Below are 19,793 nucleotides of genomic sequence, written 5' to 3' on the forward strand. Positions count from 1 at the left end.
ATCAATAATTGGAGATCAGTTGCGTTAACTGTTAAATGTTAAAACCATGAAAACTTACCATGTAAGCCCACTAGGGCATCAAATATTTCAATAGCCATGCGGTGTTTTGAAATCAAATATTCTACATTAGAAAGAAGACTTGATATAGTGTTAGATCACACAATTGGAGGATTTTTCCATGGTTCATATAGGAGTTATCAACTCATGATTGATCAAACGCTAGTAAATGAGGGTTTTAGAACTATTTTTAGAAAACTCATTTATTCTTACTCTACAATTCATGGTTAGTGCTCAAATTACATCCATAATAGAGTTAATTCATTGTGCTACAAACCCAAATATGTTTTAGAACCCATTCAATCCATTTACCAATAGAAAAGTGTCTTGGAAATAGTAAAAATTGTGTTGTTATAGAGAACAGTCAACAATATTGATCAAACCATCAATATTACTCATTTTATCTTCAATAGAAGTACATTTCAATGACCCTTCTAATCATCACCTTCATAGAGTGTGTATTTTCCTATATGGAAATTTTGAAGGGACTTTTCTAAAAGGAAAATTTAAATTAAGGTATTTTTGAGGGATTATAATCAAGTCTACAACTATTGGGTTTTGAGATAATTGTTCCTATTTTAGGAACTCATAAAGGACTGATGCAATAGATTATATGCATGGTGTGGAGTATATTAGTAGAGGCATTAGTATTTAGTCTCTTCAGGAATGTTAATAGTTGTTCAATGGTATAGATCACCCTAGGATCTAAGTTGAGGATTCTTTATATAACTGCCATAGTAAAAAATTGTTTTGACCCTCTTTACTCATTTATACCAAATAATAGGACCATTCCACAAGGAACTCAACTGATGCATCTCCCAGGTCAGTAGGTTGCATGATAAATAGAGAATTGCATTACCTCATATGAATAATTCACTTATTTACTGTGTTATCTCTCTCTTCCTCTTAGGTACATGGGCATATACATGGAACTTATACTTAGCTTGGGAATTTAAAAGAGATTCCTTGCTTTTTGAAACAAGACATTGTTTGATGTCTATTAAAGGTGAATAGCTTGATTAATAATAAGGAAGTGGATTATGTGAGGCCTCCCCCTGACCCTTCGTAGCATAGTTGATACCTTATTATTTTGATACTCACAACTCGAGATGTCGAGACACTATCAGATACTTTGAACATATTATATTATTTCATGTTGTGTGATGTTTACTTTCAGATATTTGAGTTCGTCATTTAATGCTTTATGAACATGTATGTTGCTAAAGTAAGTAAATGTAGGATTAACACTTTGAGTATGAAATTTTAATGATTAAAGAAGATGAGTAGGATGAAAGAAACCTTGATTGATTGAAAGATGTATGTTTTAATTTATGTGATTCCCTGATATGTATATACATATGTGCATGTGATTTTATGGGGCTACTAATGTGTGCAATGAGTGTGCAAGATATTTTAGCTGAGAAACCCGACGGAGGAACGAAACTAATCCATATGTGCCATTCGTGGAAACCTTGTTGTTTGTAACTTAATTGTACTTAATTGTACTGTGAGATGTATGAATGTACCTTTCTGTGATCAGTAAATGTTAATGTTTGTAACTGTGTTCTTATAGTGTCACTTGAAACTCGTGAATTGCATATACATTCCAGCATGCTAGTTAGGGTTATCTGTATAACCTTTGGACCTAACTCGGACTAAGTTAATAACCTTTTTCACTAATTTGTTTCTTGATCGAGTTTAGTCACCCCTAATCCGGATTAGTGCTTAATCTGCATTTTGGAGTTGTTAGATGGTCCTAAATATTCCTAGCATTTGTTAGGTTCCAAATCAATTCCTAAGACCTTAAATCATGAAATTTTTATACCCAAGGGGTATGGGTATGGGTTGGGAGCATTTTTCACCCCTTAAGCCCCTTTTGTTGACTTTTGAGGTCACTCAAAAAGTCTATTTTTGCCTTTGTACGAAAATTGAAAGTTGTTACCATGAGTTGAATAACCACAACTCCACTTAGAGGTTAACCTTAGGTTTGGTAGAGTTAGAAACTTCTAGATTTTTAGGTGAGTGGGGGAAGTTATTGCTTTTTTGGTGGTTGAGTTTGGATCTTATTTGGAGGCCCTTTTTGGAGTAGTTTTGGTTGTTACCCAATCTCTACTTTTAGAGAGGAGTCTTGGAAGATTGAAGGCAAGGAAGGAAAAGCTCTTCTCAATTTTTTCATATTACCATAACCTCTTTGTGAAGGTAGGAGTTCTTCATCTTCTTATTCATGTTGTTCATGTTTTTCATGATGTTTCATGCTTGGTTCATGCTTATGCTATTGTGTTGTTTATTGGTATGCTTGTATGTATGTGGGGTATGCTTGGGAAGGATTGAAACCATGTTTTCTTGAATGTTTTTCTTTCATGTTTCTATTTGAATTTCAAATTTTTCTTGTATGGGTGTTTTGGCATTACTCAACCTTGGATAGGGCAGGAGTGGCTAATTTCGAGAAAGGTCTTTTTAGTTGGACTCCAATAGTGTAGACTCTCTTCTCATGATGAGAAGAGGGAGAGAGGGTAGGGTGTTATGGGCCCCTACTTGTCAGCACAAACCACGTATGAGTTTTGGCATGTAAGTATGGAAGAACAAAAGTTCTTGAGTTATAGCCCTGATTGGGCACCTAATTTGGTGTTGTGTCTGACATCTCTTATTGGAAAAATCCACCTTTCCCTAGTTTTGATTCAATGTTGAATCCTGTTGTGAAAACCTAGTATGGATATGAATGTTGATTTTTGTCTCCTTGTTATGTTCGTTTGTTACCTAGTCATATTTCGTTCCCTCCACGATCTTAGCAATTTATTGTAGATAATGATATGGATTCCTTGATAAGGGTCATGAAAGAAATTTATTTGATTGTTATAATTTTGGGATTGGAATCCCATGTAAATTGTATTTAAAAACTTTGTTGTAATGGCAACGACACCAGGTTTTCTTCTTGGTTCTTTCCTGGCTGAGCCTTTGAATCAGGTTGCCAATAAAATGGTGATTGAGTATTATTGCTTCTCATGAGTTTTTTTTGTATTTTTCAGTTATATGGGTGCATATTAGAAATAAGATTAAATGATGATGATGTTATAGGAAAAATTCAATTTTCATATATGTTGAGACAAAAATTATGTGGTGAATGTAGATTCATTTTCGTGGTTATTGAAATCAAAAATAAATCTTGCGATGTTGTTTAAAGAAGTTATTCAATTCTTGGCTTAACTATGTTTTAGCAAAAATTCAATAGCATATATATATATATATATATATATATATATATATATATATATATATACCCTTCTTTGAATAATGGATAAAATTGGTATTCATACTTAGACAAAAATTTATCTTTATGCCTTTTGTTCTTAAAATTTCAACACTTAGAAAAATAAAGACTTAAAAAAAAAAAATTGTCCCAAGAGAGCAAAAACTCTCTGGATTTTGTATGGGCAAATAAATTAATTCCCCATGTGAAAACAAAGAATATTCTTTGTTGATTCTCTATTATAAATTTAAATTCAAAAATAAAATAAACAAAAAACAATATAGAATACTAAAAGATAATACCTATTGTTATACCTAAAATATCCTAATTTATCTACCTACTTAACTTTAATACTTAACTCCTTATCTCTACCCCCATCCCACCAAGAAAACTTTTAACATTACTCATACCACTTGTTTTCCATTTGGGCGTTGATTCAAGCCCCTAAAAAATCTGCATTTTTATTTAGTACTCTCACGTACCCCCCAAGATTTTCACTTGCCAGTGGTATTTCATAAAACCAATGGGAGGTAAGCATGTTAGTAGATGACCATGCACTTGGGTTTAAACAAACTTTCTTTCATCCTTTGCTACCAACGAATTTTGACCCAGGCTTGATGTGACGTGAGAGAGAGAGGGGAAAACTCTGACCTCATTATGGTTGTGCAGCACTTGGTAAAGTGGGGCAGGTTTGCTTTTGAGTATGGAGACTTGTATCAAAAAACAAAAACAAGTCAAATCAATGTTAAAACCTTTTACCCACCTCCCTTTCTTCCATGTGCTTGTTTCCTTGCCATCCACGCAGGGAGTTAACATTGGTTTTCATGTCGATCTCTCCCACTTGGACATGCACTTGGGAAGCACCCAAGCTTGGGAGGTGTGCTATTCCCACTTGTTGGAGTAGGTGTTTAGGTGGGGGGGTTGGGATAATGTAGGGTTAGTTTAGTTTTTAAACAAAACTTTAGATTAGTATGTTATTAAAGTTAGTTTGTTAGGATTAGTATTTTTTTCATTAAGTGTTAGTCAATGTTTTAGTTATAACTTAGTTTAGTTTAGTAAGTAGTTTAAATCAAAAGAAAAGTTTTTGGGTTTCAAGTTAGAGGTAAGTAGTAGTTGGGGTTAGTTTTTCTTTTATAAGTTTTAATATTTAGATAGATCATATTGTGTAGTTCTATTTCAATTGTTTATTTCTTTTTGTTTAAATTAGATAAGTTTTATTCATGTTAATTTAGTTTAGATTTTAGTGTATGTAATTTTAAATGTATTACTATTATCATCATTATTATTATTACTTTAAAATAGATCCTTAATTCAAACAAATTGATATTAGAATAAGGTTTTAATAAAGTTTGTTTAAATTTTGTGATAGACGTTATCTTAATATCAAGTTCATTATCGAATGATTAGTCTTGTATTTTTAAATTTTTGTTTTAAATAAGTCTGTTTTTATTATTGATTAATATTGTCTAAATAGATTAATAAATGATCAAAGTTAATAGGACTTAAATTATGGTAAATTATGGTTTTACTATTGCTCTAGAGATGTAATATTTAAAGTGTAATTAAAATTTGTAAAATATGAAGTCTTTTAAGTAATTGAAATTAGTTGTTTTAAAACCTGAGTGATTAACTTAAGATGTTTTGTAGAGAACCTATACTTTAACTATGAACACAAATACATCACACTTAGAGTATGTTAATTTTTAACTTTAAAAAAAAATTGTTGTGTGTTTTGCCCTCGTATTTTGGGCATGACAGATTAGTTGCTATAAATACTCTTCTAAGTTTTCTTGCTGGGACCATATTTAATAAGTAGTTTAAACTTATCTTTTGGAAGGGCATAGAAGAAAATTTGATTTTACTAATGTTTTACATTTTATTTTAATGATATTTAAATCCTTAACTCCTAACTATTGCATCTCTAGATAGACTAAATCTACAAACCTATGATACTTTTATTTTCTCCATCACTACTCCCCGTTTATGGTGACATGCTTAGATAAGGCCTAAATTTCTTTAGGATTGTTTGATGAGAAAACTTTAGAAGTGTGGATACATTGACCTTTTGTGTTAAATGTCGATTGAAAGTTAGGACAACCTTCTTTACTTTCATATCAACTTGATTAGCCATGCCTGCTTATGTAGCATAACCTAAAATCTTTCCAGGTCATGATTGAGATTCTTTATAGACATTCGTTGCTACACCACGGAGATGATTGATGCCCCTCTTTTGACTTTTTATCAAAGACATTATACATATACTATATGGAATGTGTGAGTTATAATACTATCTTATAACTACACACATGTTTATGATAGACAACATTTTAGATATTGATGCATTTACTTTCTATTCACAAAGGCATCTTGTACCTTGTAATTTGTACTTTATTACTTGAGGTATGTGTGATTGCCTATAAATTAGTGCAACGATACAAATGTGGAAGTTATGAATAATAAGGATTCCCTGCTGAGATACCTTATAAATAAAATCATCCATTTCCCTTGGGAGACCATTATTGAGAATATACTATATAAAATTTCATGTTTAAAGACCTTCTATTTTGATATCTTTTCTTGATGTAATTTTATGCTAAGCTTTATCTTTTCATATATTTATGCATGATTTTTGAACTTTAGCTTATTTTTAATGCATGTAAAGTTTCTTGATATGTTCTTTAATGTTAACCCATCAACAGATATTTGCATTTCCAGCAAGCAACAATGAGATTGGATGGAGATTTCACATTTGGATATGCAAAGGAAGAAGTTGGTGTCCATAGATTAGTGTAGATCTCTCCATTTGATAGCGCAAAGTGGTGACATACTTCATTTGCTACTATAGTTATGATTCCTATCCTAATTGATACTTCTTTTGGGTTCTAGATCAACAAGTATGACCTTCATATTGAAACATTCTAATCTAGATACCCAAGTGGTCAACATGCTAACACAATAGATAGTGTTATCCACATTGTTCATATTCCAATAGGAATCATAGCTACATGCCAAAATAAAAGGTATCTTGTGATTCAAAAAATATTTTTTATATATGAAAATCTTATTTGGGAATAAATGCTTCAGTGTTCTTAAAGCAAGAGAATAATATTAACCTCGTATTTTTTATAAATCTCAAAACCAAGATGCGTAACAGAATTAAGTTGTTGAAAATTCATCAATTCTCAACATTTCTTATTTGTGCACTCAAATGCATCTGTTAATCAATAATAGTAGGGAGAAATCTTAAAAATTGATAATAGATTTGTCAAAAATTGGGGGAATATTAATTCATATTTGGGATAATCTATGTATTATAAATTATCTAACATTTATATATTTACTTTTTTCGTTGAATGATAGTTGGAAGGATGTAAATCAAGAGAAAAAATACAAAAATGTCACAATAGTGTATTGTAAAGAGTGTTCTTTTTAATTTACCCTAGTGATGCATCCATAATGTGAAAAGGGTAGAATCTAAAGGGAGACTATGTGAGGGGTGGCAGGATAGGGATGAAATACCCCACTACTATCTTTTCAAGAACCACCTATATAGGGGGCTGCTCATGGGACAACCCTACAATGTAGGTATATAACCCTCTATAGGAGGCATTCCCTATGCTTTAAAAGTTATGAAAAATAAATATTATTAAGATTTGTTTAGCAAGTTGGACCTTGAAATCAGATACATGCAGTATGATATGTTGTCCATTGGTAGTAGTCCATCCAACATTTCCTTGCCAATCACTTTTGTGGGATTATTAGGCAACACAATTTTTTTTGGCCCTTTAGAACTATGCACTTCCATTTGCTCCTATGGAGGCTTGACTACTAGTACATGGCATTTTCACAAGCATCCTAGCTCCTTGAGAAGCTTTTTTTGCTAACATCACTTTTCTCTTTCTTATGGACTTTGTTTCTGATAGAGCCCTAATATTTTCAAAATTTAGGGCCTCCAATTGAGTAATAATATTGAATATTCATGATGGCAAAGGTCATTGATATCACTGCATTATAGTTCAAGGTAGATTAAGTGCAGAGATATAAAAGTACAAATCTTGAATGCATATTTTGAAGAACATTGGAGTAGTGATACAAGATGAGCCTTGGAAAATTATATGAGGATATTATAATCACTATGGCATCTGCAAAAGCTTCTTGATTTGGAAGTATGGATGCTATTGTATTAGTGAATAAAGAAAATCCTTACATGGAGACGAGGCACTTTGTGCATGTATACTAGGTTGCAATTGTGACGATGAATTAGGCACCCGAGGGAGTGATTATAAAAAGATTGACATAGAGCCTTTATCAAATAGAATATGTTGGATGATGTTAATATGAACAAAGTGTATTTATGTGAGTGAGAAATAATAATATAAATGAGAAATGTTAATATGTCAATGAGCAGAAATAGAATAGTGAATCCAAATTGGAAGAGGCTAAATACAATATAATGAGGCATGGTGAACTTGAGTCTTTTAGATAATGGAAGATCATCTCTGGAGAATTAGATGGCAAAATTTTTAGATTTAATTTTAGAATCTACATCTAATCCTAATGTATTTATAGATTTTGAGTTTTAAGGCCAAGGGTGCTTGCAGTTAGGATTTCCATCTCTAGCAGATGATGTATTTTAGTTCAACAAGGGAATGCCATTATCTCGGTATTTACCAAAATAGAATTATCTAGTTGAATCTTCACCATCAACTCATCTAATATTTGTGTAGAGTATTTAGCAAGCAAGAAAGTATGGTTCATCAACTACATGTGACAAAAACTCTTAGTCTTCTTTAATTAATAATGTTGGAAAAATTCTGCTAGAAGCTTATCTTTTAAACACTAAGATGATGTTTGAACCAATTCATAAGAATGTACATCAAATTCTATTTCTATTCATTCTAGATTACTTTAGTACGATTCCCAACTATAAAATAATAGAGAAAGCAGATGAACTATTAAGAAAACCAATCGAACACTTTATTCTTGCAAGCTTGCTTTTTCTAGAATCTATATAGTTCCATTTTCCAATTTGTTTGATATTCTCCATTTCAAATTATATTGATGTTTATTTTTCCATAGTGGAAGTCTTGTTTAATTATTTCTTGTTGTACTTCTACTCAACCAATGTCTCGACTGAAGGAATTTAATTTTGTGATATTTGAACTTCTTAATTAATTCATTCAATTCTATCATTCTTATTTCTAGTCATTTAAAATCTTGACACTTGATCTGGGAGGCTTAAATTGTAAAAGTGAGTTGGTCTTGATGTCAATACTTTTTAAGGAAAATTACATTATGTTTTTATATCTCTTTCTATAGATGATTTTCATGCTTATCATTAATTGAATTCCTTTCACATGGTAGATTACAGGGGTGTTTTGCATCGAGATGGTTTAGTTTTAATATTTGTTACTCTTGATCAGTTGAAGGTGAAATTTTGGATATAATTTTTCATTCTATTAAATGATAGTTGCTATAATATCTCTATGGCCCCAAATAGTTGATGAGGTGTAAGATTTCATTTGATTATTCTTAACTTCCTAGTGCATGAAATGTGAAGTTTTTAGCTTTGACTCTTTGTTATGATAGTATGCTTTGTTTGATAAATAAGCTTTTTTGTCTATTTATCTTCTATTGTAGACTCTCAAGCTCTTGTACAAGTCACTTGCAATGAAGCTCATCATTGGCATGCCACTTAAGGTATGGCCCTAATAGTTATTGTCCATGTGTTGTATCACAATGTCATCACTATTATAAAATATAATATTCTAACATTAATATATAACTTTACGTCTTCTAGGATCTTGCAATATTGGACTTAATCCTATTGAGGGAGCTTCCCCCTGTGGATGACAGTAAAGTGGTTTGTCCTTTCAACTTTTTTAAGTTTTCCATTCCTGTACAAAAATGGTAGAGATGCATATTGATTATATTCCAATAATTTTTTTTCTATTATGTTTTTGTAACTTATTAGATTCAATGGATTTTACTTTTCATGAAAATTTGGAAAAGTTAAATAAAGAAACATATTTATGGATTTTTTACTTATGTTCAACACTTGTGTGGGTGTAGAGGCTGGTAATTAAAAGATTACTGGATATAAGTATGGGAGTTTTGGTACCTTTGTCAAAACAACTACCAAACCTTTGGCACATGCTATAGTCCTTGTAAATTCACAAGAACTCTTAGCTAGTACCCACAAGCTTTTACCAAAAGGTATGATTGTAAAGGCATATGCTAGGGCTAATGATTCTTCTTTGTCACAATATTTTCAAATAGTCTATAATACTTTGACAGTCATTTTCACATTGAACCAAGTACTTTCTTGGTTGTTACTCTTCGAGGAGATGAAGCATATGAGGACTTTGATCTTATCAAGAGTGTGGATCCTATAATGCTTCTCATAAATCTTCCCAGTGAAGAGGAGAGGGTGAACCATTTCCACACAATTCTATGTCATGGTATGAGAAAATATAATGTTGTTAATTGATTTTATTGCCAATTTTATATTGGAAATTATTGATTATTGATAAGTACAATACTATTTTTATCAGTGTTGGTAGTGTTGCATGTTACCAGTTACCCTATCACGTTGAGCATTTGTTTTTCCTTATTGTTCTCATTTTGCTATGTCAACCTAACTAGATTGATTAGATTAAGATATCTTTATAGTTGTCTCTGTAACCTTCAAACATCAATGTAGATAATTTTCAAATATTGTTACTAAGAGTTAAGTGATCTGTTAAAGTTGATGTCCTAATTAAGAGTTTGATTCTTTAGTGATGGGCTTATTTATGGATTTATCACCACTTGGTTTATATTTTCTCAATATTCCCTTTGTATTATGTTCAAGTGACATTCAGTTTCTTGGTAATTGTTTATCTTATTTCTCAAACATTTTAGATATATGCAAATTAGAAACTAAGACATGTCAGAGGAGTGAAATTATGGTTTGGTAGCTTTATTGAGATGCGATTGGGATTTTTCAATTTGTTTAATATCATTTTTTATTTTAACAATAATTAGTCATTGTTATTCACTATGTAAATAATTTACTATGATGTAAATATTATCACTGTATTATTAGTGTTAATGTCTAAGTTTTTAGAAATTGTTAGAGGTGGCTAACCACGAAAATTAGGTACAAGAAAACATTCTTGTATTGATAGGTACATGGATGGTATGGATTATGAAGAGTTCAGTGTGTGGTTTTTCTGGCTCATCTATTTATGACTAGTGGCTTTTCATCTATTAGTGGAATGTCATGCCAATGGCTAGTGTAGAGTGTCATTAAGGCAATAACACTGTATATAGTACAGAGTGTCTATTTTTGGATGACGCACTTGAAAAAATCTTCTAGTCACTAGATGCACTTCTACATTGTTAGTAACAAGTTGGACACCATTTTTAAATATAAAATTCATTACCCCAGTTCCCTTTTCCTCTGTCTGATTTAAATTTGTAAAACTAGAATTATTTTTTGAAATAAAAGGAGCCTTTAAACTATCAACTTGATTGGATGTTTCCTTATTGCTCCCATTTCTAGAAATACAGGTCCCTAACCTTTTGGGTGCTATATTGAGAATGAAATGAAATAAATAATAATTTATTATGTATTCTTTAAAGGGTGTTAGCTTAATGGAAGAGTACCCACTTTACAAGCAGGAGGATGGTGGCTCAATTCCATCATGCCCTATTATGACCAAGTACACTACCAAATATGTGACTAAATATGCTATTGAATATGATAATATGTGACTAAATATACTATTAAATATGCTACTAAATATACTATCAAATATGTGCCAAATATGTGACTAAATATGCTCTTGAATATGCTACTAAATATGTGACCAATATATTATTAAATATGCTACTAAATACACTATCAAATATGTTAGTAAATATACTAAATAGGTTATTAAATATGCTACTAAATATACCACTAAATATGTGACTAAATCAAATATCAAATATATGACTAAATATGTGATTAAATATAATACTGAATATACCACTAAATATGTGACTAAAATCATTTAGTAGCATTATAAATGACTGCATATTAACTATTGTTAGTCACGTGATTGATTTTAGTCACATATAGTGGTTTTTTAAGTCACATATTATTGTTTTGTACTAGTGAAATATTAACTAACAATGAGTAAGGAACTACATATTTGCTTCATTATTTTCATTTTCAGATATTGAAATACTGAGCTCATTACCTTTATAAATGTTGAAAGACAACACCATCAAGCAAGATAGAAGGGAAACTTCAAAATCTCGCAATCATCATTGTTCAAAAGTGACAAATAATAAGTTGAAACAAAGTCCACAAATATAGAGGAAACATTCATAAGTATTAATCGAGTAAATTACATATTGTTAAAATTCATGATAGATAGATTACCCTATAAATAGGCCATTATCAGGAAAAGGGCTAGGATGAAAACTTGATAACCAATATCTGCAATCCTTCCATATGCTATATAATTAGCTTGATACAAAATAGGATGAGAATAGAGACAAAAACCCACTAAAACATAGAAGGAAAGGCATACAAACAACCAGCCGAGAACGGGAACAAAATGTTTACATATTGTTGCAAGGAAAACAAGGGAGAAAAAATAGGGGACACCCCCAAACAATGCTACTAGGAGTTAAACCAAGAACTAGACACCAACATAGCACCAGAGAGCCCACCTAGCTCAGATGCATACTTCCAATAAACCATAATGATCTATGATATGACATTGGGCTTCTCAAGCTAGAAGTTAGGTGGGAATTCAAATGCATTTTTCTCCCTACTAGATTTCTCCATGTTAGGGGTGGAGAAATTCAAAGCCTCTAGGTTGTTCAGTACCACCCTTGGATGAATATAAGCCTTAAAAATGTTTAGGTGGTTTTTAAGCTAGTCCTTATTGTCATCTTCAACAATCCCTCTCCACTGGAGGATGAACTGAATGTTGGCCTCCACTTTTGGCCATTCCTTATAGAAAACCAAGTTCTCATGAATGACTAGGGAAGGATGTCGAATCACTACAACTAAGTTTGGGACACCAGGTGGGTGTGCCATGTACCTTTCTAGAAGGGGATTCTTGAGCTTCTCGTCAATGCTTTTGATGGCTTCTTCTAGCCCCATTCACCAGACTAGGTCAAAAATATTGCAATAGAGCCTAATCATAGCCCATTGCTCCACCCTAGCTCTGGCCAAACAATCGATAAATGTCCCAATAATATCACTATTGGTCCACCATGTATAATTTTAGTTGAAAATGCCATCACCAATGGACCTACTAACTGCAATCCTGATCATATCAGCAACAAGCTTCAAAACTTTGTTCCATCTCTCTGGCTTTACATACTTTGTTAGTGTCATAGCTAGTTTGATTGTTGATATTATTCTTTGGCAATGATAATATTTGTCGTCTTGTCTTTTCCACTATATCTACCTAATTCAATACTGCAATGGATCTAGGATTGAGAAAAAAAATTCGTCTAAACTGGGCTTCCAAATCCTATATCCCCTCTAAAATGAAGAATGCATTTGAAGTGTTAACAATATAATTGAAGTTTGCAAAAACCTTTTTGTGAGATGAGCGTAGAATTGAATTCACTTTATCCAATGTTTTACTAGGGTTTTGGGTTGTCTGTAGAGGCGGTCTTAAACAGTCGTATTTCCTACTTTTTTTGGATTTTTTGAAAACTTTTTTTCATATTCAAAGAGCAGGTTTCTTCAACAATTGTTAAGAAGAAAGAATTATTATTACTAATGTAATAGTTATTATTAGATTTTAATAATTATTTCAATTAAAGATTTTGTTTGAAACTTCCATTTATTTTTATTTATTTTTAAATTGGAAATTGTAAATCAGTTTATAAATAAGGGAGTTGATTGTTTTCTGTTTAAAACATGGATTTTATTTAGATGGATCAATTTTATTTGAAAAAATATTTTTTAAACCCTAAGGATTTTTTTGGAATACTTGTAAACTCAAAAAAACTGTATCATATATGACATTTTGAAACCGAAAAACTTGAAACCAATTGTGAAAATCAACTTTTATGTTTTCAAAACCAAATGGACTATGAATATGCATTTAGTGTGATGTATGGTTTATTTTGAGTTGGGGTTAGTTTTGACTTAATACATTGAATAGTTAGGATGTATACCAGAGGCTTGGGAGGTGATTAGTTTTATGATGTTGTTATGTATGTTATTTGGTCATGATATTTTATTCCCAATCATTGTGATGTATTCACCTATTTATGTGATGAGTTTTGATTAGTTATCTTTTGGTTATTTCCAGTTGCTTTTATAGGATTGAGGTGAATATTGTGATTTTCTTGGTGTAACCTATGAAGTTTCAATCAGTGATCTTTTGGTGTTTTCCAGTTACTTGTATAGGACTAAGGTGAATATTGTGATTTTCTTGGTGTAACTTATGAGTTGTTGATGAGTTATCTTTTGGTGCTTTCCAGTTGCTTGTATAGGATTGAGGTGAATATTGTAATTTTATGAGTTATACTTTTTATTAGCTTAGGGTAGGTTATCTATATGTATGTTGGGAAGTGGCTTGTAGTGGAGGCCAGAGCCCTAAAGAGGTTTCCCAGGTAACCCATTGTAGGTTGTTTTAATAAGTGATAATATTTAATTAAATGGGCTTTAAATGAATTAATAAGAGTCATTAATTTACCTCACACATGCCTCAAGTGCTAGTGCAGGCTAAGATGGAAGTAAAGAGGATGCTTGGTTGTGACCTTGCCTCGTTAGTATGCCTTGGTTGTACAAAAGGATATTGATGCCACATAGAGTCACTAGAGGGTTAGAGTCCAAAGAGGTTGCCAGGGTAACTCTAGAGTTGGCTCATGTAATGAAACTTTCCCACTTACATGGTAGATTTCCTATGTATCATTGTTGCCTCCAGGATTAGATTTTATTTGTGTCTTGGTACCTTTGAGATAGATTGCTATCAGGATTTTCTTGACCTAGATGATGGTTATGACTGTTGGATTTGTAACCATTTGGGCCTTGAGATTATCTCCTCAATATGGTGGGAGTGGGCCATTTAGGTTCCATGAGGTTGGGTGGTAGTGTTTCTTATACCATTGAGATCCAACAATTGGATCTCATTGTCGGATGTACTTGTGTAGTTGTTCTTTTCATTCTGATCTTGTGTTTATGTTTGGTGGTCATATTTTGATGTATTGTACTTGATTATCTAGTGATCTTATGATATGTATTATTTATTCATGATGTATATTCTTTCAGCTTTTCATACCCTATTAATTGTACAGAGGATGATTATGCATTCTAGTTATGCCATGTGGCATTTTATGTAATTGTATATTATTTCATTGGATTCGTACTTGTGGTTATTCTATGATGTGAATTAAGTTGTATATCCTACTTGTATTAATAAAACTTATGTAAGTGAAATCATGGACCCCTTGTGAGTTATTGCTTTCGCTATGTTATCTCTTTTTGTTTTAATCTTTAAAAAAAATGTTTGGTAAACTTAGTGACACTTTAGGTTAATTCTTTTGGGTTCCAAAGCCTAAGCTTCTACATTGGGAGCTCTAGGTATATTGGAACACCACTATATGACATCTAGTTAAATTGAAATGAAACTAAAACAACTATGTGTATCTATTACAACTTGAGCACTTTAAACTTCAAACTTGATTACTTGAACACAGAAAAACACAAAACTCAAATAACTCTTGAGTTGGATATCAAACATATTTCTTATGATTGTGCTTAAAGTGGTATTCCTTTGTTGACTCTGTGAGCATTTTTTTGTTGTTCTTTCTTGGATGTTGTAGGAAGATTGTGTCTAAGACTATATCAGTTGTTAGAGGTCATAGTGCAAGTTGAGGTAGAGGTCGTAGGAGAGGTGGATGTATTATAGTCCTCCTTTGAATCATAGAGAGTGTCATGTTCAAGAAGAGAATAGGGAGGAGAGCCATAAAGAAGAGCATGATGGCTTAGAGGAGGCTAATATGAGACAAATGATGAGGACTATTCTAGAGTGCCTACCTCCTCCAAAGGGTGTTGATTAAGAGGAATCACATTATGCTAGGAATGAGGAGAGGAAGAGATCTAAGAGTCCTCAGGGAGACCTCCACAATGATAGATAGAGGTCAGCTAAGGCTACTCAAATGAGGGACCTATAGAGGTCCAAGATCAAACCTTTCAATGGGGTTGGTACATAGATGTTTTTCTATGCAGGACTTTTACTCCAATGTTAAAGTGAGGTATGCCATCACACATCTAGAACTCATTGGGCCTACATGGTGGAATGTTGAAGAAAAGAAACTGGGTGTGGATATGAACATTGTTACTTGGGAGTTATTCCTTCAAAACTTATGTGATTACTTCCTACCAAAGGAGTGACACCAGAAAAGGCCAGATGAATTCCATAATTTGAGGTAGAATACCATGACTGTGGTAGAGTATGAGCGAAAATTTTATAATCTCATGCCTTATGTAGGGATCAGTGATAGCTCACCACTGATGGTACAACATTTCATTCAGGGTCTAAATAACCATTTCATTGGGGGTGTAAAGGTTTTCCAACCTAAAACCCTCAAGGATGTGGTGCATCAAGCTATTCTCATGGAGCTAAATGTCATTTCAGGAGATGGTGGTTTTGTGGGTGCACCTATTAGGGGACATGCACCATTTGGGTCCAACTTCACGCAAAACTAGGGAATGGGTAGTAATAGGAAGCCTACTTCTTTAGGAGGCAATCAGTAGTAGCAGCAATAGAGAGGATCTTATCCTCCACCATAGAGTGGTGGTGGTGGTCAACACTCTGGGGATTCTTAATACTCTTAATGCAATAGTTGCAATCAGTATGACCAACCAACTCAAAGTACTCATTCTTTTGCTAGTGGGGGTAGTTTTTAGCAGTCTAGCACACCTAAAGTGAAAGGGAGTTTTGATGGAGAATTTTTTTTATGCAAAAAATGCGGGCATAACTCATCCCGTTTTCCTCAATGGAAACCATAGTTCTTGGATCAGGGACCTACAGTTCTAGAACCCATAATGGAGATATGGGTAGATCATAGAGGATGTTTTCAATGGAGCCTTATCCTCCTACAAGGGGAAATGGTCTAATGGAACCCACACTTTGAGTGTTTGAGATTTATCTTATTTGTAGACTTCTAGTAGTAAGCCTAAGTCTAGGGGAGTGGATGTAATGCCTACCCCTAGTTCACTTTTCATGTTATTTTGTCAAATTCTTTTAGGCTAGATTTATCATATGTTATGATTGAGTGGTACTTGGTTACCGAATTTATTTGGATGTTATTTCACACTCAGATGATATATTAAATGAGCTACTTGATACTTGGTTATTTCATGTGTTCATGATTCTTCTTTCGATGATGATGCTTTGTATATTCATATAGTGATTTCTATTATCTCATGATGATAGTTGGATGGATGATTTATATGTAGTTTTCTATTGTTACTTACCCCATACTTGCATGTGTATGGTGTGCATGAATTTTTTTACTTTATGTTTGATGTTTCTGATATGGTTGAGGGAGGGAATCGTAGTCACCTACTAGTTGGGATCTACACGATGCACCACTCCTCGCCATTGATTGTTTGGTTTAGATTTATATGTATATGTATATGCTCAGATTTTATGCAAATTGTAGGTATCAGGCATCAACTTCCCTAAATTGTTAGGATGAGCTTACCCCATCAGAGTATCTCAATGGTAAAGAGGGGAGATAGTTCTTGATTCCAAATCCTAACCCTAAGCCAATCGTCCTAGAAAGTAGGACAAGTATCTGAGTTATTTACCCTTTCAAATTTTTCAAGAGATGTGAATTAGAGATTTTGATCCTTGAGCTTGATTTTGACCCTTGAGTGGGTTTAACCATGGAGGAAACTCTATAGTTAAGCATGCTCAAGCTAGAGTAGTACTAGGATGGGTGACCTCCTAGGAAGTCCTAGTGCTTCACCTCTGTGAGCATCACCTAGATCCAATGTGTGCTAAGTATTCCATTTTTTCTTATGAGATATGGATTCATGTTGAATCACTACTCATGAAACATGGGTCAATGAGTTTGACTCAAGAACTACATAGTTAAATCCTTATAACAATATCACAATTTGACTTGCTGTGAAAATTATCTCCTACTTATCAATTGATGAGCTTAAGGGTCTTTATAATGAATGGTTCATAAGGTACAATAAGTGGTGAAGGTTTTGCAAATGGGGTTGCAAGTAGAGTGGGTTTAACCATGGAGGAAACTTTGTAGTTAAGTAAGCTCGAGCTGGAGTAGTACTGGGATGGGTGACCTCCCAGGAAGTCCTAGTGCTTAACCTTTATGAACATTACCTAGATCCAATGAGTGGTAAGTGTTGAATTTATTCTCATGAGAGATGGGTTCATGTTGAATCACTACTCATGAAACATGGGTCGATGAGTTTGAATCAAGAACTACACAGTTAAATCCTAATAGCAATATCACAATTTGACTTCTTGTGGAAATTATCTCCTACTTATCAATTGATGAGCTTAAGGGGCTTTTTAATGAATGGTTCATAAGACACAATACTTGGTGAAGGTTTTGCAAATGGGGTTGCAATCAAAGTGGGTTTAACCATGGAGTAAAATCCATAGTTAAGCGTGCTCGAGTTGGAGTAGTACTTGGATGGGTGACCTCTCGAGAAGTCCTGATGCTTCACCTCTATGAGCATAACCTAAATCAAATGAGTTCTAGGTGTTCCATTTGTTCTCATGAGAGATAGATTCATGTTGAGTCACTACTCATGAAACATGGGTCATGGAGTTTGACTCAAGAACTACACAGTTAAATTCTGATAGAAATATCACAATAATTTCTTCATCAAGGGTGACATGTTTTCCACTGCTAGGTTGAGGTGAGTGTTTCACCTTCTTCTTCAACTTCTTATTCTTAGAGTTTGGTGTACCAGATCTTAGCATAGTTATTTATAAACTTTGTGTTGAAACCTTCAGACTTAGATTTTGTGACTCAGTAGTCATCTTAGCTTTCTTTGTTTCATCTCTTATCTTCTTCTTCTCCTCTTAACTCTTAACTCTTTTTGTCTACTATACAGAGACATCATATTTGTTCTTGATTAAATATAGTTCAAGTTCATTGGTTGAACTCAGCTGGCATGCTTCCTTACTTCCCTCAATTTGAGGTCCTAAGGTGATTGATCTTAGACCTATAGTAGACTAATCTGCTTGACCATTTTGGCTCTCATATTTCTTTTCGTCTTCTTTATTTACACAAAAATTACCCTCTATGGTATCTTTTTTTTGTTCAAATACATGTATGGTTACTCCTATATTTATCGACACACTTTGTTTCTTGGCAACACCCACCTATACATTCCCTTTCCTATCAATTGTAATTAATGTAGCAACATGAATAGATGAAATTTCAACCAGATGAATAGCCACATGTAAATCAATCTCTGGAGAATCCATAATTTTTATTAATACAAGGTCAAGGTCCATTAAGCTTTGCATGGGATAGTAACTGGACAAACTTGATTTGAACTTGACTTACACTTTGGTGTTCTTGATTAGTCATTACATTCTTAACAGGACTAGTTTTAGGTTCATCATCTATAACTACAATTTATGTCTATACTCTACTTAGTTATACTAAATTGTTTAAAGTGTCAACTTGATTATCTTTCCTATTGACATAATCTTTTGTATTATCCAGCTCAACATTTGTTTGTTCATCCTTCTCTTCCTTATCCTCATGATCATCATCAGGCATCAAACCATAAATCTTCTTCCACATTATTTCACTTTCCTCAAAAATATTTTCTATGTTATTCTTCAATATAAAAATGCTCTTCTCTTTGGTAAAAACTTATTGGTATAATCTCTCAATGCTAAAAAAAATGACTTTTACTCAGTTTTAGCCTAACTTGTGCTAATGTAGTTTCTCTAATTTTTCTTTTAGTGGACAATACAAATTTCCACTTCCCATCAATCTTATTATACAACTCTTTAGGAAACATCTTACCTAAGTCTATAGGCGTGTACTTAAAATTCACCATCATATCTATTACAACCTCTTCTACTTTAACATTGTGCTCTCTACTCAATGGATCATATTTCATGTACTAGATACCTGATAATCTTGCAATACTCCTAAGATTTTTGCATACCTCATCAATGGATTGTGGTTTCTTGTGTGTAGCCACTCTAAATTGACTTAAGACTGATGAATCTTTCCTTTTAGCTTTATCCTCCTCATCATCTTTTTGTACAATAAGATTTCTTCATGGCTTCATTTCTTTTTTGCTTGGCTCAGCTTCAACAGTGGTGGCCTTTCTCTTTAATGAGCTCTTGACTAGTGCAGGCTTGGTTGTCTTCACAACTCCTTTCCTCTAAGGTTTGATAGTTGTAGTAGTTTCCCTTTTATTTTTCTTGTCACCTTTGGTGTTGTAGGTGTAGATTTAGTTACCACCTTCATA

The 19,793-nt window shown here is 33.0% G+C and overlaps 1 protein-coding gene and 1 long non-coding RNA gene across 2 annotated transcripts in view; both read left to right on the forward strand.

Moving 5' to 3' along the window:
- The window catches only part of LOC149543245 (uncharacterized), a 245,324-nt gene extending 239,043 nt beyond the window's left edge, over positions 1–6,281 (forward strand). Inside the window, exon 8 of the mRNA XM_089798096.1 lies at positions 6,004–6,281. The gene's annotated coding sequence lies outside the window, so the exon portion shown is untranslated. The remainder of the gene's footprint in view (positions 1–6,003) is intronic.
- Positions 6,282–8,942: 2,661 nt separating this feature from the next.
- LOC149543246 (uncharacterized) lies at positions 8,943–9,730 on the forward strand. The gene is made up of 3 exons (XR_016355223.1): positions 8,943–9,004; positions 9,105–9,159; positions 9,377–9,730. It is a non-coding gene; the product is annotated as an uncharacterized LOC149543246 (long non-coding RNA).
- The last annotated feature ends 10,063 nt before the right edge of the window (positions 9,731–19,793 follow it).

Source organism: Cupressus sempervirens, chromosome 8 (genome assembly GCF_028749045.1).
Source record: "Cupressus sempervirens isolate cs-2001-9-10 chromosome 8, ASM2874904v1, whole genome shotgun sequence".
NCBI classification, from domain to species: Eukaryota; Viridiplantae; Streptophyta; class Pinopsida; order Cupressales; family Cupressaceae; genus Cupressus; species Cupressus sempervirens.